Genomic DNA, 23825 nt, shown 5'->3' with positions numbered 1-23825 from the left:
GGCTAGATATCATGGACATGTGTATGACACAAACAGACTATGCAGAGCAAAATGAGGTTAAATATATGTCAAGTAAGTGACACGCTATAGATAATTGCACATAACCTTAGGCCTATAGTAAATGTTTAAGTATAGATATTGTATTGCACATGCCCTATATATAAATTGCATAGTCCATCACTAACTAAAGTATATAATGCTACGTATGCAAAGATTAGGGGTATAATTCATACCTAGATCCTTCAAGGTATAGATAGAGTATTGATCAGGTCCTGCAGAAAGTGTGGAGTACACCCCAACGTGCGTTTCGATGCGTCCTTCATTGTCCTGCTCTTGTTTTTGTGCACATATTTGTGTTTCTTCAGAAACTTTGTTTCCTATGAAGTCTCGAAAGCTTGCTTTGTAACATCATTTATTTTATTTTTGTTAGCCATTAAAAGGTATCATAACTACAAGATTATCTAGTTTTTCTCACTGAGAACAATCTTTTTTTAACTGGCTGACACAGTACTGTGTACCCTGTTTTTATCATATATTATTTTCAGATTCTACAGTTTTTGTTCACTTTACAGAAGTATGGTTTAGCTACCTAGCTGAGCTGCTACTCTGAACTTTCATAGCAGAGTTAGAAATTTGCCCTAGCAGCACTTGGACATAAGAAAACGTAAAGGGGTTGTCCAAGAGTTTTATACTGATGGCCTATCCTAAGGATAGGTCATCAATATCTGATCTTTGGGGGTGCGACTATTGACACCCCTGCCAATCAGCTGTTTCTGGTACTGGCAATGGCTGGATGTGCTTAGTTGCGGAAAAGAACTATACTGTATTTATACAGCAGGGTGGCTACAGCCGAGTACAGCATATTCGCCCCCTATTGTTTGGAATCAGGGGCGGATTCGCCGTGTCCAGTCATAATCACTATACAGTTGACTGAGCTGTGCAGCTCCACAACTGAATTACATATGGCCATCGCTGTTTGGCGGGGGTGCTGGATGTCGCACCTCCACCGATCAGATATTGATGACCTAGCCTAAAGGTCATAAAATCCCAGACTATCCCTTTAATACCATACATAATATATAAACTTTATAATCGACTGATAATTTCACATGTACCTGTTTACCACCAACAAAAAATTAGTTTAAATAATAGCCAAATTGTTTTACTTTTATTGAAAAAAACACATCAATAACTACTGGACTAAGAACCAATAATATTAAATCATTTTAGTATTTCTAAGCCTGCATCCATTTAATGGGCACTAATAGCTAACAAATCAAATGTACAACACACAATCAAAGTATCTATAAGTGTCACAGATGTAGCGAGCTTTCATGTACTTTTATATTGATACACTATATGACAACCACAGTTATCTGGAAATATCACACAATAAGCTGCTTCAAACCACAAGAAATATTATAAAAAAAAAATAACAAAATAGATTTAAACAATGTAACTATCGAAACAATAGCATAGATTGGTGGCTTAAAATTCATATTAGGAGTAACAGATTTCACTAATGACTGATTATTAGCAAAAAATCTGAACTCAAAACTGTAGTTTGGATTAGAAAATTAATTTACTTTACAGCAAAAATATAACAAAATGTTCACTAATCTATTTGGCTTGTGTACACTTTTCCAAATAACTGCTTGAGTTAATACTTATTAATCTGGTCCTTCCAATCCAAACACAGGTTTTCAGGGATCCAGTTGTTGATGCACTATTAATGGTGGAAGAAGCAGCTACAGCTCTAGAGATAGATGATGAAAAGGACAAACTACCAAACATACAGCTATCCTAACAAATAGTATTTTATAGTTTACAATAAGCAGCATGTACATCATAGGTAAGATACTATACTTACAGGATATCACTGAAAGCAAGCAAGCAGAAAAAGACCTGCCGTACAGTAGGAGGGTGTATGTACCTGCTGCTGTGTGACAGAGTACACCTCCGTCATCTAACAAGCTGGGCACCTGTGTCAACAGCAGCCTGCTTACTCCAGTCCAGCACAACAATATGATGTGCACAGAGCTACAGCTTTATAGATAATTTACAGCCGGGAAACAAAGGTACATGTGAATTATTCAGCAGGCAATTAGAGCAAACACATCAACAAAAACCTTTAAAAGCCAATCGAAAGTATAATTAGAGGTTTTAGCTTTAAAATCCACTCCGTACTTTTCTGCTGTGAGCATGTGATTATCACTACTGGCAATCTACGAGGCACAGTCCTTTCTGAATAGAAAATGTAACACTACGCGATAAACTACCGTATATAGCTACATGTAAATGCAACCAGAAATCTACAAAATGAATAATACACTGTGCACATAACCAAGACTGTAGTCACATGTAGCGTTTTTTTTTTTTGCATTTAGGTTACAGTAATTTCAAATCATCTTTTTTTTCATCATCATCATCTTTTTATTTATATATTCCGCAGCACTTTACAATTCAGACAATTTTACAGACATTATCACTGACCCCATCGGGGCTCACAATCTACATTCCCTATCAGTATATCTTTGGAGTGTGGGAGGAAACCAGAGAACCAGAAGGAAACCCACACAAACACGGGGAGAACATACAAACTCCTTGCAGATGTTGTCCTTGGTGGGATTTGAACCCAGGACCCCAGCACTGTAGTGCTAACCACTGCGCCACCATGCTGCCCGGTGAGAAGAGAAGAGAGCGGAGATAATTATGTACATGAGGTAACAAGATCATCATTTTCAATGCTAGTAACACCCAGAACTGTTGCATTAAAACAATCAGAACTGATGATCATTGCAAAAAGGCACACGTGGCATACATATACCAGTTTTTTCTTTAGCTCAGAGGATGTGGTGGTGTCACTCTGTGCTACACTACTACCAAATATGTGAACTCATTCATAGACTATGTTCACACATCATGCTTTTTTCAGCGTTTTTTTATACTGCAGCAAAATCCGATCTCTTGCTGGGAGGTTGTTCAGGATTTTTCTTGCTTTTTTGGTGCTTTTTTTTCAGTGTTTTTTCACTGTCCTTTTGTACCTTATATGCATGTACATAGAGTTCAGTGAAAAAAAATAATCTCATACTGGGTTTGGCACAAAAAAAAACCGCTGAAAATCTTGACACCTGCGTTTTTGGTGCGTTTTTTCAGTGGTTCTTTTTCATCACCCTTTACTTCCAATGGGTGAAAAAACACTGAAAGAAGTGACATGCTCTATTTTACAAAAAAAAACATGCAAAGCACAAAATCCTGAACAAAAAAAAACAAAACACAATGTGTTTATGAGATTTCTGGAATCTCATAGACTTTGATGGTACTGTGAAACGCAGGTGAAAATTTGCATCAAAAATGCTGAAAAAAACATGATGTGTAAACATAGCAATACTTGGCTTTGTTCTAACGCACGGATGTCAAACTCAAATACACAGAGCACCTAAATTAAAAACTTGGACAAAGTCACGGGCCAATATTGATATTTATTTAAAAAAATGTCTTTGTTTGAGGAAGATTTTCCTTATCATGAAATTTAACAAACTTTTTCATATGGAAACAAACTTAAAGGGTTGTCCCATGAACAAAGTACATTTTAATTAATAGATCTTAGAATAAAATATTGGGATAATATAATATGTTATGTAAGAGCAGTAAAAAGCATATGGTCCAATGGCCAAAGGATAAAAAACCTTGAATAATACAGATAATAAAGTATGATGGAAACAAAAGTGCCCCCAAACACAGTATGACACCCCCACACGCACGGTATGAGGACCCTAATCTACTCCCCTCTGACAAAGAATGGTGACCCCATCACAGTATGATTCTCCAACTGTAATCCCCACACAGCCCTCCATACAGTGTAATGGCCACAAAAAGTCCTCCATACAGTATTATGTGCCCCACATAGTCCTCCATACAGTATAACGGGGCCCTGCATTGACTTCTATACAGTATAATCGCCCCATACAGTCCTTCATACAGTATAATGGCCACAAAAAATGCTCCACACAGTATAATGCGCCCCACATAGTCCTCCATACAGTATAATGGGGATCTGCATTGCTTTCCATACAGTATAATGGCCCCCGCATAGTGTTCCATACAGTATAATGGTCCCCGCATAGTGCTCCATACAGAATAATGGCCCCACAGAGTGCTCCATACAGTATAATGGCCATAAAAAGTGCTCCATACAGAATAATGGACTCGCATAGTGCACCATATATTATAATGGGCCCACATAGTCCTCCATACAGTATAATGCGACCACATAGTGCTCCATACACTATAATGGCCACAAAAAATGTTCCATACAGTATAATGGACCCACATAGTGCTCCATAGAGTATAATAAGCCCCACATAGTGCTCCACACAGTATAATGGCCACAAAAAAATGCTCCATACAGTATAATGGACTCATATAGTGTGCCATACAGTATAATGGCCACAAAAAGTCTTCCATACAGTATGATGGGTGCCACAAAAAGTCCTCCATACAGTATGATGTGCCCCACATAGTCCTCCATACAGTATAACGGGACCCTGAATTGCCTTCTATACAGTATAATGGCCCCGTATAGTGTGCCATACAGTATAATGGCCACAAAAAATGCTTCACACAGTATAATGCACTCCATATAGTCTTCCATACAGTATAATGGGGACCTGCATTGCTTTCCATACAGTATAATGTCCCCACAACGTGCTCCATACAGTATAATGTCCACAAAAAGTGCTCCATACAGTATAATGGACCCACATAGTACTCCATACAATGTAATGGGCCCACATAGTGCACCATACAGTATAATAGCCCCACATACTACTCCATACAGTATAATGCGCCCCACATAGTGCTCCATACAGTATGATAAGCCCCACATAGTGTTCCATACAGTATAATGGCCCTGCATAATGCGCCATACAGTATGATAAGCTCCACATAGTGTTCCATACAGTGTAATGGCCCTACACAGTCCTCCATACAGTATTATGGCCACAAAAAATGCTCCATACAGTATAATGCGCCCCACATAGTCCTCCATACAGTATAATGGGGACCTGGATTGGCTTTCCATACAGTATAATGGCCCCACATAGTGCTCCATATAGTATAATGGCCCACCTAGTGCTCTATAAAGTATAATGGGCCCACATAATGCTCCATACAGTATAATAGCCCACCTAGTGATCCATATAGTATAATGGTCCACATAGTGCTGCATACCATATAACAGACTCCACATTAAAAAAAAAATATATATATATATATATATATATATATATATATATATATATATATATATATATATATATACGCGTCTCTGCCCATTCCCCCGCTGCTCCAGTCTCTTCATGGTGTCTTAAGATCCTCTGCACACCTCTGTACAGAGGGTACGTTGTAATGATGTCATCGCGTCCGCTGTGCTGAGACGGGGAATGATGAGCGTCAGCAGACGCTTCCTCCTCCATCTTTGCTTACAACTGGAACAGCATCTAGGATGCTGATATAGTTGAAAGTGCGATGACGGTCGGGGGTCAGATATACTCGGGGGACCCGCCCAGCTTCGAGGGCCAAATATAGTCACCCTGAGGGTGAGTTTGATACATGTGTGCTAACCCATCATTTCATGTAATTAAAAGGGTCTTCCAGGACCATTTAATTTTTTTACTATGGTACTAGGAACTAATAAGCAGGTAGTTGCTAACTTCCTGACGGTTGTGCCCGGCGCCGATCTTTACCGGCAAAGAGCTGTCACAGACCGCTCCTGCCAGCGATTCAATGGCTTTTGCTGATGTCACATCAACAAAGCAGTAGCTTTTCTTTCGCAGTACTCTGTTGATGGGGCATGACCGACGTTATGCTGATTGACTGCCGCGCCAATCAGCATGATGTCGCCAGCTACGCTCCGTCGACACAGCAGCCTGAAGGAAGAAGAGCTGCTCTGTTGACATGGAGCAGTTGAATCACTGGCAGGAGTGGTTAGTGACCGCTCGGAGTCAGCGTCGGGTAGAACACAGGTAGTTGCCTCTGTTAACAACTACCTGCCTGTTAGTTTTTAAGCTCATAGTAAAGAAAAATAAAGGTTAGGTTTACTCTTATACAGTGCTCTTACCAAACACTAACTTGAGGTTTTTGTTGAAGTCACCGAAAAACCGTATTCCAACCAAGATTTTGTGTTTCTGGAAAACACGAAAACTGCCAGGAAGTTGGCCAGGTGTCCATAGTAATTCTGTAGGCTTAACTCAAGTGAATGGCTCAGTCAGTGTTTTGTTCATGGTCCCTGCCGAAATACAGATTTTTTTTTTTTTTTTGGGGGGGGGGGGGGATTCTGACAGAAACCCCAACATAGTGCTCTGTGTAGGGTACTGTATAAATGTGAACCTTGCAATACAAAACATAAATCTTCTAAGGAACTCTAAGCACCACAACCTATGAGAACTATTAACTTTTCCAACCTCTTAGTGGTTATAACCACTAGGTTATAACCACTAACCAGTAACCCCTTTAAGATTAAAATTGGTGTACACGAGAAAACAAATGTTTATAGATTTATTTGAAATACAAATATATAGAACTTTCTAATATACTTATATTTACAAAGTAGAGCTTTAAGGGCTAAAAAGTTCTTTATTGATACAAAATATTAAAAAACCATTAAATATAAAATAAAAACAAACAGATGGGTCAAGGAGCTGGATACATATGAAGGGAAAAGAGACAAATGAGCGTATAAACCATTGTGGTATTTGTAACCCCTCACAAAATTATCCAACCAAAAGTCAGCCCAATAAAGAGGTTCGCTTTACAATACAAAACTCAATAATAGTTTTTGAAACTTTAACATATGCAGGAAACATCATGACTATTTCCACTACATGAACAAAAAGATTGTGACACACTTCTTAATAACTGAACTCAAAGTTTTCAATCAGTCCCATTGCCACTGCTATAATATCCAGCACTTAGCTATGCAGTCTGCCTTTACGTACATTTGTGAAAGAATGAGTCACTCTATAACGCTCTCTGAATAGAGTGTGGTGCTGTAATAGGACGCCATTGTTGAAACAAGTCAGTTAAAGAAATTTCTTCCCTCCTAAATATTTCATTATCAACTGTGAGTGGTATTATTAAAATGTGGAAGCATTTAGGACCTCAGCAGCCACGCAGAGGTAGACCATGAAAAGTTAGAGCGTGGGGACACTGGGTACCGAGACACGTAGTGCATAAAAGTCTTCAATGCTTTGCTGATGCAGAGCTCCAAATCTCCGCTAGCATTATCAGCACAAAAGCAGTGTGCTGGAATAACAGCTGCATGCAAGCCTTACATCACCAAGTACAATTCCAAATGTCAGATAAAGTGGTGTAAATTATGCCCAACTGGACTCTGAAGCAGTGGAATCATATTCTGTGTACTGATGAATTAAACTCCTTCACCTGGTACTCTGATGCACAGGTCTGGGTTTAACTGCATTGTGCACTGTCTGACTGCACTGTGCCAACTGTAAAGTTTGGTGCACGAGAGATAATGCTATGCGGCTGTTTTTCAAGGGTAAACTAAGGCCCCTTAGTCCCAGCGAAGGGAAATCTTAATTGATCAGCCTACCAAAACATTCTGAACAATTGTATGCTTCCAACTTTGTGGGAAGTTGGGTCAAGGCTCTTTTCTGTTCCAGCATGACTGTGTCCCAATGCACAAAGTGAAGCCCATAAAAATATGTTTGGGTGAGTTAGTGTGGAGGAACTTGACATGCCGCATAAAGCTCCGAACTCAAACCCGTTGAACATTTTTGGAATTAACTACAACGAAGGTCTTGCATCCAACATCAATATCTGACCTCACAAATCTTGTTGATAAATAGGCAAAAGTTCCCACAGACACACTCCAAAACATCGTAAAAAGTCTTCCCGGAAGAGTGGAAGATGTTTTAATTGCCAAGATCCATATTAATACCTATGGATTTAGAATGGGATATCAGAAATGTCCCAATACTTTTGTCCATATAGTGTATATACACTGCTATGGTATATGTAGATAAGCCGGACCCTGCTTCTTCTATTATATCTATTGCTGATGTCAAGGGTACAAGTCTCACATATAATCAGGCTGTCCAAGGCATGATTGTTTATGTATGGTTGTATGAATGGTTTTGCAGCTAAGTTCTTGGTCACACAAAAAACTACCACCGAAAACCTGGACTAAGTTTGGATTCAACATTCTGTATGTCACTCATATTTAATTAAAATATATAATTTTTTACAATTATAATTCCAATCAGGGCTGTGGAGTGGGTAAGCCAAACCTCGGACTCCCAACACCACAGCACGGCCTCACTACTGAGCATGTATACTGTATAAAGTGCTGCACAGATTCATCTCAACTAAAAGCAGAGATCCTTAGATCAGGAACAGAACAAACATTTATAGGACATTTCATAACTTTCCCAAATTCTTATGGAAAATATTCAGCACATCCTGGATTGTACTACTGAACCCAATTTACTATATATATTTTAGGAGTCGGTTCATTTTATACCAACTCCGACTCCACGGCTCTGACTCCAAAGCCGAGATTCCAGCATAGATTATGCCTTACAAAGCCAATTTAGAAGAAAATGATCAGTCCATCTCATAGAGTCTTAATATGGCTATATAAAGAATAGAATGAAAGCTATAGACACAAATTTTCAACACATTTGCTATAATTTGCGCCATAAAGTAAATTTTAGTTAAAATCTAAGCCAGGTTATGTCTCACTGTGATTTTTAGGTGCAGGTACAGTAAGCGGAGAGACAGTTTTTTTTGTACATATGCCTCCTAATAAATCTGCTGCATTTTTTCTAAAAAAATTATTTGGGTGTTAATAGTCTTAAAGTAACATACATACATACATACATACATACATACAAACAAACAGAAATGTCAAATGATTATTACAGGTTACAAAATATTGGAATATCAAAGAAAATCGCATATTTCCCAAATTACAGGAGCTAGAAGATTAGCTTTCTAACTATATCACATTAAATATATGCTGATAGCTGTGATATTTCACCTAGATTATAAAGTACATTGGGAGCCCCTGTCTCGCACATGGAAACATTGTGGGAGAATCATCAAACACATCTCTCAATGCCTTACATAATGAAACTTAAATGACATTCCCTTTTGTATTCCTATTCAGGTCTCCAGCCTCAAGATACCCAAAGTCATCCCCCTCAAGTTTTCTGTACAGTACCATTCAGTGTTACGAAAGGGGCTGACTAAATTTTGTATCCCCTCCCTGGTGTCCTGGATTGCAACAAACCTTTTCTACTTGTTAAAGAATTTAATATATCTCGTTCTTTATGTCTCTCTGTGTTAAGTCGGTCTATACCGAACAATAGTTTCAATTGTAACATGATAGCTGCCATATCTGGGCTCTTTGGCTCTAATTACTGATGGAAGAGACAACGTAGAGCTACCGATAAAATGATTTGAACCATTTTGGGCACAGTGGCACTGCCTGCTGTACCATCCTCTAGGGTTCTAACCTGGTACAACAAAATGCATGTGTTGTAAAGGGAACGTCTAGCTGCAAAATAACTAAGTATATATTTTCTGATACCGCCTTCCAGCTCTCGTGTGAATGTCCACTCCCATACTCCATGCTATAAATTATTGAGCGAAGTCCGACATTTTGGGCATACTGTAATCTGGTGGCTGTATATTAAAAACCATACATGGCATGCATCAGTTTAAAGGTTCTTCTCAATCGTTCATTTTTTGAATTTTACATCAGCAAACATATTGAGACTAACGTAAAGTACGCTGACCTTAAAGAGCATCTGTGAAGAGGTTTGCCCTTATATTAGAAGCACTTCATCAGCCTCCTTATCAGGGCTGTGGAGTCGGTAAGCCAAACCACCAACTTGGAGTCTTCAATTTCCCTGACCCCGACTCCACAGCCCGGCCTCACTACTGAGCATGTACATAAAGTGCAGCACAGATTCATCTCATCTAAAAGCAGAGATCCTTAGATCAGGAACAGAACAGACGTTTATAGGACATTTCATAACTTTCCCAAATTCTTATGAACAAAATTTACAATTTATTATATATTTTAGGAGTCGCAGTCGGTCCATTTTATATCAACTCCAACTCCGACTACCAAAATGGACTCCAACTCCACATCCCTGCTCCTTATAATGTTTTTTTTTAGGATGCCCAAATGTTGTTGCAGTCTGTTCAATCCTGGCACACACGAACCCAAAAGCACCGCCACTTATCCCTGCTTTTACTTGTATCACACCCACAGTGACATAATTGACGAACCAGTATGTGTAGTGACAAGAGAGAAGGATAAGTTCTCCCTCTTCTCCTCCTCCCTGCTCATTCTGGTTTATCAATCACGCCGCTGTGGACGTGATAACGGATTAGTTGGGATACACAAGCTGTGAGATCAAATATTTTTTTCACAGACTGCAGTTATACTTAGTTGTATTGGAAGCATTGATAAATACATTATTAGGAGGATGATACATTTTAGGGTTAATTCCCCGTAACAGGTTCTGCTTAATGAATGTCACCCAATATATCCAGCATACAAACCAAACCACATTGACAGATCGCAGGTATCTAAAAATACAGTTCCTACAGGTTCAGACAGCTATGAATGACACTTTTTATATAAAGCACCTTGCTTTTACACTTTGCTCTCCTTTAATGTGTTCTTGTACAAGTTCCAGCAAATGATACATAAATAACTATACAGCAATAGCCGTCCACTGTGACCTTACAATCAAAAATAGATTTTAACACAAGGGAAATTAAATTATGGATAATTATCGTAAAACTCTCTGGAAATAAATAGCACGTGAATGACATATAACAGGCTCAGCAGGAGGCAGAAAGAATATCTGGAAATAGCATTACAAATGGATATAATCTGGTTACAAGAGATGTCCGGCTGCACGGGCAAGATAGAGCATGAGACACGAGAAAGCAGGAAAGGACTAAGAAAACCTGCTCATCCCAATCTACAAAGCAGACAAGTGCTTTCATGGCATTATTACCTGTTTGGCTCCTAGTCTTTCAGGTACAATGGACATCTGGAAATCCCAAAAGCATAAATTTCCTTCATTTTTTCATCACGCTAAAGAAAAAAAAAAAATTACAGATGATAAGTGTCTGATTACACAATCTTAAGTACCAATATACACTGCAAATATATGCAAACTGTACAAAAATGGAAGCTACGTTCTGTGATATGACAGGAGGCAAGCAGGGTAATGTTTATGGTGCTGTAGGAAAAGTAGATTCATGGTGCTCTTTGGCAGGATCATCACACTAACAAAAGCTTCAGCTCTCCTTATAAACAATCCTAAAAGGGCATTCTCTGGCGGAAATAGGGGGATGCTGGTACTTATCTTTTCCAAACTAACAGAATAGCAGGATGAAGATGTCAGATTTTTTTTTTTGTAACAGACATAACCAGAGTAAATAACAAGTCCCAGTACTAAAAAGCCGCAGCCATTCTTTGCCATTATTCTGGTGGTGGACGTCTTATTGACATGCATCAGGTCATATAAGCACTTGTACGATATGTGACCCCACTGAGAGTATGGAGATCTGGATGTATTACCTTGGCTTGCATTGGTAACATATTTAAGCCACTGCTAGTCATAAAGTGAGAATAAAGGAATAGTGTTTATAAAGTGAAATAACACCCTAATACATTTCATAATAGCAATCTCTGGTTTCCTTTTGAGGGCTTTGTAAAGCATGTCAAATCCAAACATCTCTACATCTTTAGCATGATTTAAAAGCAGGAAAGTGGGGAAGGATTGATAATTCCAGTAACCCCTTGAAAATTAAAATTGCTGTACACCAGAAAAAAAATGTTTATAGATTTATTTGAAATACAAATATATAGAACTTTCTAATATGCTTACAGTGGTGGCCAAAAGTATTGGCACCCCTGCAATTCTGTCAGATAATACTCAGTTTCTTCCTGAAAATGATTGCAATCATAGAATGGTAGAGTTGGAAGGGACCTCCTGGGTCATCTGGTCCAACCCCCTGCTCAAAGCAGGATTCACTAGATCATCTCAGACAGATGTCTGTCCAGCCTCTGTTTGAAGACGTCCATTGAAGGGGAACTCACCACCTCTCGTGGCAGCCTGTTCCACTCATTAATAACCCTAACTGTCAAAAAGTTTTTTCTAATATCTAATCTGTGTCTCCTCCCATTTAGTTTCATCCCATTGCTTCTAGTCTTTCCTTGTGCAAATGAGAATAAAGATGATCCTTCTACAATGTGACAGCCCTTGACATATTTGTAGACAGCTATTAAGTCTCCTCTCAGTCTTCTTTTTTGCAAGCTAAACATTCCCAAATCCTGCAACCGTTCCTCATAGGACATGGTTTGCAGACCAGTCACCATTCTGGTCGCTCTTCTCTGAACTTGCTCCAGTTTGTCTATGTCTTTTTTAAAATGTGGTGCCCAAAACTGTACACAGTATTCCAGATGAGGTCTGACCAAAGAGGAGTAAAGACCGATAATGACTTCACGTGATCTAGACTGTATGCTTCTGTTAATACATCCCAGAATTGTATTTGCCTTTTTTGCTGCTGCATCACACTGTTGACTCATGTTCAGTCTATGATCTATTAGTATACCTAAGTCTTTTTCACATGTACTGTTGCTTAGCTCTATTCCTCACATTCTGTATATGCTTTTTTCATTTTTATTGCCCAGATGTAGTACTTTGCATTTTTCCCTGTTAAAAACCATTCTGTTGGTTGCTGCCCACTGCTCCAGTTTATTTAGGTCTTTTTGAATCCTCTCTCTCTCTTCTCTAGTATTAGCTATCCCTCCTAGCTTTGTGTCATCTGCAAATTTAATCAGTTTACCCTCAATTCCTTCATCTAAATCATTGATAAAGATGTTGAACAATACAGGTCCCAGGACGGAGCCCTGTGGTACCCCACTTGAGACATTCATCCAGCTGGATGTGAAGCCATTTACAACCACCCTTTGAGTCCGATCACTAAGCCAGTTATGAATCCACCTAACAGTTGCCTGGTCCATTGCATACTTGGTCATTTTTTCAATAAGGATGATGTGAGATACTTTGTCAAATGCTTTGCTGAAGTCAAGATATACTATATCTACAGCATTTCCCTGATCCACCCAGTCAGTGATTCTGTCATAGAAGGAAATTAAGTTAGTCTGACATGACTTGTTAGTTACAAACCCATGCTGACTCTGGTTAATCACTTCATTCTTATCCATGTACTTACATACATGTTGTTTAATAATTTGTTCAAAGATCTTTCCTGGTATAGAAGTCAGACTCACCGGCCTATAGTTCCCTGGGTCCACCTTCTTCCCCTTTTTGAAGATAGGAACAACATTTGCTCTTCTCCAGTCTTCTGGGACTTCTCCTGTTCTCCAAGAATTTTCAAAGATTATGGAGAGTGGTTCTAAAATTTCTTCTACAATCTCCTTCAGTACTCTGGGGTGTAATTCATCTGGACCTGGAGACTTGAACTCATTTATGTTAGCTAAATATTCCCTCACAATCTTTCTGTTTACAGATAACTTGGGTTCCTCTATTCCTTTAAAAGGACAGTGAAGATCAGTTGATGTTACATTTTCTTTCTGAGAGAAAACAGATGCAAAATAGGAATTAAAAAGTTCGGCCTTCTCAACATCCTCTCTTACCATTTCTCCATTTTAATCCTGTAAAAATCCTATAGCATCTTTGACTTTTCTTTTACTTTTGACATACCCCCAAAATCCTTTTTTATTGCTTTTGACATCTCTTGCAAGCCTTAATTCATTGTCAGCTTTAGCTAACCTGATACGTGCCCTACAGGATCTGCAGACTGCATTATAATCTTCTTTAGATATGCCTCCCTCTTTCCATTTAATAAACATTTCTTTCTTTCTTTTTAGCATGTGTTTAAGTTCTGTGTTCATCCATCCTGGTTTCCTTAAATGCTTCCCATTCTTCCTACTTTTCGGGATTGTTAACGATTGTGCTTTGAGAATCTCATTTTTAAAAATTTCCCATCCTTCCTGGACATTTTTGTCCTTAAGGACATCCAGCCATTGGATCCCTCCTATTCTCTTTCTGAGTCTCTTAAAATCTGCCTTTCTAAAATCTAACCTTGAAGTTTGAGTCTTCACATGTCTTCCTCCTCTAGTTATCCAAAATTCTATAATAGCATGATCCCTGCCTCCTAGGGTCCCAGCCACCTTTACCTCCTCAACCATTTCCTCCCTGTTTATAAGAATTAGATCCAAAGTAGCAGATCCCCTTGTTTTCTCCCCTACCTTTTGGAAGATAAAGTTGTCAGCAAGAGAGGATAAGAATTTGCTTGACCTGTTAGTTTTACTTGAGAGAGATTCCCAACAAATGTCTGGATAGTTGAAATCTCCCATGACCACTACGTCATATTTTTTGGAGAACTTGGTCATTTGATACATAAAGAGTTCATCCATATCTTCAGCTTGCCCAGGTGGCCTGTAGTAAATGCCTACAATGGTGTCCTTTCCGTTGTTCTCTCCTTGTATTCTTACCCAAACAGTTTCCACAGAACTCCCAGTCTCTGAAGCTTCAATCTCTGTGCAGATATACACTTTTCTAACATACAATGCAACACCTCCTCCTCGTTTATCAAGTCTGTTTCTTGCAAATAAGTTGTATCCTTTTAGCCTTTTATTCCAATCATGTGTATCGTCCCACCAAGTTTCAGTGATTCCAATGACATCATATTCCTTTTCCTGCATTAGTAGTTCCAATTCTCCTTGTTTGTTGCCCATGCTTTGTGCATTTGTATAAAAACATTTTAGTTTGTGATTGGTTTCTCTTCCTCCCATATTTTTATTATTTAGATTTTTTTGTCTTTGTTCTTCTTTTCCACTTCCAGTAGCAGAGATCTCAATAGTATTTGTCAGCTGTATGGCTTTTTCTGGCCTTTTGCTTCCCTTCCCACATTGTTCTAGTTTAAAGCTCTTCTGATGAGTGTAGCAAGGCGACTTCCAAATACATGTTTTCCAGTCTTCGTAAGGTGCACCCCATCTCTAGCAAGTAGTCCATCGTATAGGTAATTCATTCCGTGATCCAGAAATCCAAATCCTTGTTGATGGCACCATCAACGTAGCCAGTTGTTCACCTGTAGAATCTTATTCCACCTCATTGTTCCATGGCCATCCACTGGGAGGATGGATGAGAAGACCACCTGCGCTCCCAATTCTTTCACTTTCTTGCCTAAGTCTTCAAAGTCACTGCAGATGGTTTCCAGGTCCTTTCTTGCGGTGTCATTTGTCCCCACATGTATTAGCAGGAATGGGTAGTGATCTGTAGGTCTGAAGAGTCTTGATATCCTGTCAGACACATCTTTAATTTTTGCTCCTGGAAGACAGCACATTTCTCTTGAGGTTAGGTCTGGTCTGCAGATAGCGGCCTCTGTTCCTCTTAACAGGGAATCCCCCATGACCACCACTCTCCGTTTTTTCTTCACAACATTCTTCTTTCTCCATCCAGGAGGATTCTGAGGGCTTACAAGGTTATTCATTGCTGGCAAAGTCTTATCTTGCTGTATTTCTTCATGGTTCTCCTGTGTGAGAGCCTGGTACTGGTTCCTGAGCAGTATGGGTGCTGACTGCCTCTCGATCCTCCTGCTTCTGTGGGTCACATGCTTCCATTCCTCTGTTTCGTCAGGTGCAGTTCGAATTTCTTCTCTTTCTGAATCATGAAGAGATAATTCTGCTCTGTCTAAGAACTCTTCACTTTCCTTAATGATTTTCAAGGTAGTTAACCTCTCTTCTAGATTTCGCAACTTTTCCTCCAACAGGGACACAAGCTTGCATTTCTGGCATGTGAAGTCTGGCTTTTCCACTGGCAAGTCTGTGAACATGTAGCAGGATATGCAGCTCACCAAATGGCTCCTGGACTCTTCCATGTTCTTATTGTTAATGTTCTGAAAACAGTGAAAAAAAGCTTAAAAAATCACAAATTCTTTGGTCTTATTATCTTCATTTAATTTGCTTGCAAGGAAAAAACACAAAAGAGAATGAAGCAAAAATCAAATCATTGATCATTTCACACAAAACTCCAAAAATGGGCCAGACAAAAGTATTGGCACCCTCAGCCTAATACTTGGTTGCACAACCTTTAGCCAAAATAACTGCGAACAACCGCTTCCGGTAACCATCAATGAGTTTCTTACAATGCTCTGCTGGAATTGTAGACCATTCTTCTTAGGCAAACTGCTCCAGGTCCCTGATATTTGAAGGGTGCCTTCTCCAAACTGCCATTTTGAGATCTCTCCACAGGTGTTCTATGGGATTCAGGTCTGGACTCATTGCTGGCCACCTTAGAAGTCTCCAGTGCTTTCTCTCAAACCATTTTATAGTGCTTTTGGAAGTGTGTTTTGGGTCATTGTCCTGCTGGAAGATCCATGACCTCTGAGGGAGACCCAGCTTTCTCACACTGGGCCCTACATTATGCTGCAAAATTTGTTGGTAGTCTTCAGACTTCATAATGCCATGCACACGGTCAAACAGTCCAGTGCCAGAGGCAGCAAAGCAACCCCAAAACATCAGGGAAGCCATGTTTGACTGTAGGGACCGTGTTCTTCTCTTTGAAAGCCTCTTTTTTTTCCTGTACACTCTATGTTGATGCTTTTTCCCAAAAAGCTCTACTTTTGTCTCATCTGACCAGAGAACATTCTTCCAAAACGTTTTAGGCTTTCTCAGGTAAGTTTTGGCAAACTCCAGCCTGGCTTTTTTATGTCTCGGGGTAAGAAGTGGGGTCTTCCTGGGTATCCTACCATACAGTCCCTTTTCATTCCGACGCCGACAGATAGTACGGGTTGACACTGTTGTACCCTCGGACTGCAGGGCAGCTTGAACTTTTTTGGATGTTAGTCGAGGTTCTTTATCCACCATCCGCACAATCTTGCGTTGAAATCTCTCGTCAATTTTTCTTTTCCGTCCACATCTAGGGAGGTTAGCCACAGTGCCATGGGCTTTAAACTTCTTGGTGACACTGCGCACAGAAGACACAGGAACATTCAGGTCTTTGGAGATGGACTTGTAGGCTTGAGATTGCTCATGCTTCCTCACAATTTGGTTTCTCAAGTCCTCAGACAGTTCTTTGGTCTTCATTCTTTTCTCCATGCTCAATGTGGTACACACAAGGACACAGGACAGAGGTTGAGTCAACTTTAATCCATGTTAACTGGCTGCAAGTGTGATTTAGTTATTGCCAACACCTGTTAGGTGCCACAGGTAAGTTACAGGTGCTGTTAATTACACGAATTAGAGAAGCATCACATGATTTTTCAAACAGTGCCAATACTTTTGTCCATCCCCTTTTTTAGGTTTGGTGTGGAATTATATCCAATTTGGCTTTAGGACAATTCTTTTTGTGCTTTTTCATTGAAGACAAATTAAATGAAAATAATAATACCAAAGAATTTGTGATTGCAATCATTTTCAGGAAGAAACTGAGTATTATCTGACAGAATTGCAGGAGTGCCAATATTTTGGCCACCACTGTATATTTACGAAGTAGAGCTTTAAGGGCTAAAAAGTTCTTTATTGATACAAAATATATAAAAAAAATTCAATATAAAATAAAAACAAACAGATGGGTCACGGAGCTGGATAGATATGAAGGGAAAAGAGACAAATGTATAAATCATTGTGGTATTTGTAACCCCTCACAAAATTATCCAACCAAAAGTCAGCCCAAAGTTGCCAATCCTTACCCATTATGCAGGATGTGGTCCCAAAAAACACCTATAGGAAATCCCCAATGCGCGTTTCGTTTGTTATACCATTGCTTCATCAAGGGGAAAGTAACTTAAAAGGTGGTTTATACACTCAATTTGTCTCTTTTCCCTCCATATCTATCCATCTCCATGACTCATTGCTTGTGGTTCCCTTTTTCTCCTATTACCTTAAAGCTCCACTTTCTTCTTTTTTGCTGATGTTCTTATGAGTGACTTTGCCTAATCTTTTTCTAATATTTTTGGTCTATTATGGCCTGACATATAATTAATTACTATGTACCTGGTATACTTGTTTTCATTAATTATATTTACAAAGGTGTTCTGATCTTCTAATATTAGGGTCAGGCCATGGACCTCCACTTCTTGTTTGCACTTGACACAGGAATCAGAGTCAGCACATTACCAGAGACATGTGTAAAGGGGGCTGACTGATTGACTCATTTCACTAGCCAAGCCAGCCCCATTCTCTATCATAGCCAATATATAGACAGAGTAGTGTGCTGGATTAGCTATCGAAATGAGTCAGTCAACAAGTCACCTTTACGCACAATATTGGTTATGGAAAAGTGCAGCAGCCAAGGATCGGGGACAAATGGCTTTAATACAAGTATTTACTAAGTTGCATATAATTTAAATTTTAAAAAACATCAAAACCATTTTCTTCAAGTGGGAAATCGAATTAAGGTTTTAGAAGTAGGACTTTCAACAATTAAATGAACTAAGTGCAATTTCATTTTATTTTAAATAAGATGAAATTCTGAAGGAAAATAAATAGTATGTCACTAAAGCAATATTCCTTTCCTTATAACAATAAAAATTTTTTTAAAAAACATAAAAAACAAACAAACAAACAAACAAAATGATCACTCTAGTGAGAAGTGTGTACAGGTCCTATTAATTTGAATAGGAATGGTCCCCTAGGTGTTGTACTGCCGCCTCGTCAATGATACAACAAAGTATGTAGGTGCTTCTCCCTTTGTAGGATGTCAGATTAGATGGAAGAGTAACATTGAAGGGACACTTTAACCCATATAGGGCATTTAGTACAAAACTATTTTTTTCATTTATTTTGTCACATTCCAGAAGCCATAGTACTTTTAATTTTCCTTTGATGTAGTTGTATGAGGGCTTATTTTTTCAGGATGAGTTATAATTGTCAGTGGCAGCATTTTTAGAGTACAATTAACTTATTGCCTAACTTTTATTAACGCATTATGGGAAGAAATAGAGAAGAAAAAAAAACAGAAGTTCTAATGTTATTTTTTGATGTTTTATATTTTCCGCTATTCATGTGCTGCACAAATAAGGTACGATCTTACTTCTGTGGTTCATTACAATTATGGCGCTGCCAAATTTATAAACTTTTATTTATGTTCTACTACTTTTGTATAATATGCCATTCTAAACAAAAAAAAATTTGTTGGCATATTCTGAGATCCATGTTTTACAATTTTCTGTTAATGATGTTGTAAGAGGGCTTATTTTTTCCATGACAAGATGTAGATTTCAGTGGTGCCATTTTCTGGTATATGTGACTATTTATTACACATTTTGGTAGAATATACAAAAGAAACAAGTATATATATATTTTTTCAACACTGTTCATTATTCTGCCTAATATTTTAACTTTATTTTGCAGATCGATATGGTAATAACAATGCCCAATTTATAAAGTTATATATTACTGTTCACATTTTTTTTATAGATAGATGTATATATACATAAATGTATATATGTTTTTTTTTGCTTGTCTTTTTTGGGGGGAAGGTAATATTATTCCAAGACCCATAACGTTTCTATTTTTCCATAAACAGTTTTGTGAGGGCAAATATTTTGTAGGCCAAGCTGTAGTTTTCACTGGTTCCATTATTTTTAGTACATACAATTTTTTTAAATTTCTTAATTATTTTTTTGTTGTGAGGCTGGAACAGCAAAATCCAGCAATTCTTGTATTGTTTTTTTTTGTTTTTGTTTTTAATATATATACATTTTACTAGTTTTGCGCAAGAAAATTACTTTTTAAAGGAGTTGTCCACTAATCAGACAACTGTTTCTCAATCACCATATTCCGCAATGTAAAATATTAACAGCCTGTATTCGCCTACAGTTCCAGCCAGGGCTGTGGAGTCGGAGTCGAGGAGTCGGAGCCCATTTTGGTGGATTCGGAGTCGGTATAAAATGGACCAACTCCTAAAATATATAATAAATTGGGTACAGTAGTTCAATGTAATTTGTGGGGAATATTTTTTCATAAGAATTTGGGAAAGTTATGAAATGTCCTATAAATGTCTGTCCTATTCCTGATCTAAGGGTCTAGACTTCTAGCTGAGATGAATCTGTGCTACAGTAAATTTATCACTTAAACATGAGCCATGAATGAGGGAGTTGGAGTTGGAGTCGGTGTCATGGAAATTGAGGAGACGGAGGTTTGGCTTACTGACTCCACAGCCCTGGTTCCAGCGACATTGGGGTTGGGTCTCCAGGGGCTTGCATGACAGTTATGTCAAGTGAGCCCTAGAGCCAACCTAATGGGCTGCTTCACTCTCACTTCCTTCAGATGAAACTGACACCCGCAAGAGGTGAGAGCTGCTGCAAGCAAGTGAAATGAACGTGTATTAGGACCAGCTACTTGACTGAAAATCCCAGAATGAGTAGGATATGCAAAAAAAAAAACACAGGTTATTTTGAATATTTTCTCAAAAAACATATATATTAATCTACTCAGTTTTGCCTACTCTATAGGATGCTGCCTTCAGATTTTAATGTGAAAAATTTACCAAATATTTCTACTACCCAGTTCATTTATACATATTAAAATATGTGTATTTTCTGTTTTCGGTCTCTAAGTAGTAAAATTTATACCAAGATTTTGGGTACTCAGCTGGAGGTAGTCCGTGGTGGCCTAGCAAGTCAGCCATAAACAAACTTTTTAAAGACTAAAAAAGTTTAATATTTAACCCTTTATAAATTTAGATAAACTATAATCATTTTAAATATAAATAGGTACATATAAGATCAGAAAAGTATAGTTATGACTGCACAGTAGTATCATGGGAATGGCAAGTTATTCCACTTATTCATATTGGATGCCCTCAGGGTGAAAAATTGCTCGAAGGAACTATTAATGATTTAGAAAATCTGTGTCCTAACAGGAAAAGTAAGATAGCAATAATACATGCATGACTAAAAACATGAACCTCAGTGCTTTTTACAATCTATATATATATATATATATATATATATATATATATATATATATATATGTACACAGTGTCCACCATAAATCAGTACACTCCCTTTGATAATTAAGAAATGAATCAATGTTTCACTCAAAACAAAAACAATTTCCAAAATTGACAAGACTGAATTTAAAAGAGCATTTTTAGCCCATAACATGAAAATAAGATTAACAATATAAATTTCATTACAAAATCTTCAGTTTTACTCAAATTAGATGATGCAAAAATGAATACACCCCACATCAAAAACTGATACATCTAGTATTTTGTATGGCCTCCATGATTTTTAAGGACAGCACCAAGTCTCCTAGGCAACATCTTTGCCAATTCTTTAAGAACGACCTCTTTTAGGGTATGTGCATTTGGTCAAGAGCCGCCTGCGGCCCCGACACTGCAGAATAGCCACGCGGCATCCGCCCTCATTATGCGAATGAGCGGCAATTTATTTTTTTTTTTTTTCACATGCATACTTTCCTCATTGATGTTAGTCTATGGGGAAAGTCCACATGTGGACCCGCAAGAGAAATTTACATGCTGCGGGTCTGAAAGACGCGCCGCGTGTCAGTTTTCGCGGGTGAGCCCCAGGTGCCCAGATATGCATAGTGGACATGGGATTTGTAGAAATCCCATCCAATATGGACGCTGAGGGTTCGACGCTGCATAACACGCAGATTCAAACCCGCAGCGTCTCCGGATCATGTGCACATACCCTTAGAGCCTGGGTGCTGGATGAAGAGTGATGCTCAACTTGTCTCTTCAAAATTCCCCATAGGTGTGCGATTGGGTACAGATGGTGTCTTGACATTTCAGTGTATGTGTTTTGTTCAGTGGTGGTCGGATTTTAGCCTCCCTCCAGCTTGGAGTTGGAAAATATGCATAAAAATGATAATGTGGTCTAAATACTCACTTTTCTAATAATTGTGCACACAGTGTATATGTAATGTCGAGCTGGGTGCAACTGTTAACAGTGAAGTCAGTTGAAAGACATTTTGTGTTCGATGGTAAGTTTTACTCCTAAAATTACTTTTTACTTATATGTAGCTGACGCTACTTCTCAACCTGATAACAGAAAGAAACATTTTTTTCCCTCTTGACCCTCATTTGGAAGAACATCTGTTCAGGCAGCCCACAAACTGATTTGCCTGAGCTGGCATCTCATCTCTTTCAGCTCTGTGCTAAAGCCAAAACTCTGAGCCATCTGGCTGCTTTCTATAAGGGAAGAAAACTAAATTTTACTTAGTATTTTTAAAAAAAAAAAAAAAGAAGAAAAAGAAAGAAAAACCCCTTTTCTCTTCATGTGTTTTGCCTAGATATTGATAAGAGGAAATAACAGAAGAGAAAAGGACAGTGTGCTAATATTAGATTGTGTTTCTGTGCAAGGACAGTACGCAGCTAGGAAGAACAGTAGGTTAAAGAGAGCAGAGAATTTATTTCTAAGCAAAGACCCTCTGGATTATTCCACAGAGCACCACTAACCCGATGAGACCAATGACATCACAGTGCAAACAAGAGAGATGTTTTTCCCCTGGAACTGTCTTTCCAGCCCAGATATTGTTGCTAAATATAGCCAGACACCAAGATTTCCAACATTTCTTCTGCATCTGCTGTGGAACAAAATCTCACATGTGGGAATAGAAATATATCTATTCTAGAAACTAACCTTTAATAAACTCATAACATAAAATAATATAACCACTGCAAGTCATAAGACTTAAAGGGAATTTGTCAGTAAAATCAATTCACCCACAAACAGTATATATGGTATGAGGCAGTGAGAGGGATAGTATGTATCCCCCAGGATGCGCAGAGAGACATATTGAACCCGCTGGAGTGCATTGCACTGACAGACACAGCTGTCAAGCTATTGGACCAAGTTGGATTTAAGAAAACCAGGCATGGGCTTTTATTTTTGGAGTGATCTACAGGATGGCAGAGCTGCGGATCACTCCCTCCAGCCCGGGTCTTACAAGTGGCTCACGGCCACAGTTTTTATTTAAAAACATGCAGCAAAGGTTTGGGTGTGTCAGTGGCTTGTTTGCTAGCTGCGGAGCAGGAGGCTCTGTGCACTGCAAGCCTGTGTGAAGGCATAACACAGGCCTGTGAAGGCAACATAACCTGAGAGCAAAACTGCGCTATCATCACCCATGGCTACCAGTTTAGATGGACTGTCTGGACCACCTGGCTGGACATCATTTGCATTTAAGTTGTGAGTTTTTACAAATAAAGACATTTAAGCTGAACTTTCCTTGGGTTACTGCCTTATTACCACACAGTGTGAAAACCGCCGCACTATAATGGCCATGCAGATCTTTGAAATTATAAATCCATTGACACTTCTTTAACTTTTATCTGCTGCTACATTCCTGAGTATTTAATGATTTTCATGCATATTCAAATGAGGCATTAAGTGCTCAGGGTGTGATATAGCACTTAACAAGACACTGCCTCCCCAGGTTGTTTCCCCACCCAGGAGCAGCCTTTTTAGCTTGACTGATATCTCATGGTCTGATTTCATGGCCTGGACTTTAACGTCACAGAAAAAAAGAGCGCTGTTAATCAAGTTAAAGAGGCTGGTGAAAGGCAGGGAAACAACCTGGGGGAGGCAGTGGCTTGTTAAGTGCACTGTCATGACCAGAGAACTTAAAGCCTCATTTGCATATAAAGGAAAAACACTAATTACTCAGGACTACAGCAACAGATAGAAGATATAAAGGAGTTAAAGGATTTAAGTTTCAAAAACCTGCATATGAATATATGCGGTTGGGGTGTTGGTGATCTTACGGATAAGAT

At 38.7% G+C, this 23825-nt stretch overlaps 1 protein-coding gene across 9 annotated transcripts in view; it reads right to left on the bottom strand.

Annotated features, from left to right (window-relative positions):
* PITPNM2 (phosphatidylinositol transfer protein membrane associated 2) overlaps positions 1-23825 on the bottom strand; it is a 398693-nt gene that overhangs the window by 311449 nt on the left and 63419 nt on the right. For 8 of the 9 annotated variants that reach the window (XM_073676202.1, XM_073676201.1, XM_073676209.1 and 5 more), the window contains exon 2: positions 11061-11140. The exons of the other annotated variant lie outside the window; for it this stretch is intronic. The gene's annotated coding sequence lies outside the window, so the exon portion shown is untranslated. The remainder of the gene's footprint in view (positions 1-11060; positions 11141-23825) is intronic. 9 annotated transcript variants of the gene reach the window in all.

The sequence above is a fragment of the Phyllobates terribilis genome, unplaced genomic scaffold, assembly GCF_046119375.1.
Source record: "Phyllobates terribilis strain yellow unplaced genomic scaffold, ASM4611937v1 Scaffold_1__5_contigs__length_1240528914, whole genome shotgun sequence".
Lineage (NCBI taxonomy): Eukaryota > Metazoa > Chordata > Amphibia > Anura > Dendrobatidae > Phyllobates > Phyllobates terribilis.
The sequence above is the reverse complement of the archived record's forward strand: the minus strand, read 5'-3'. Positions and strand labels throughout refer to the sequence as shown.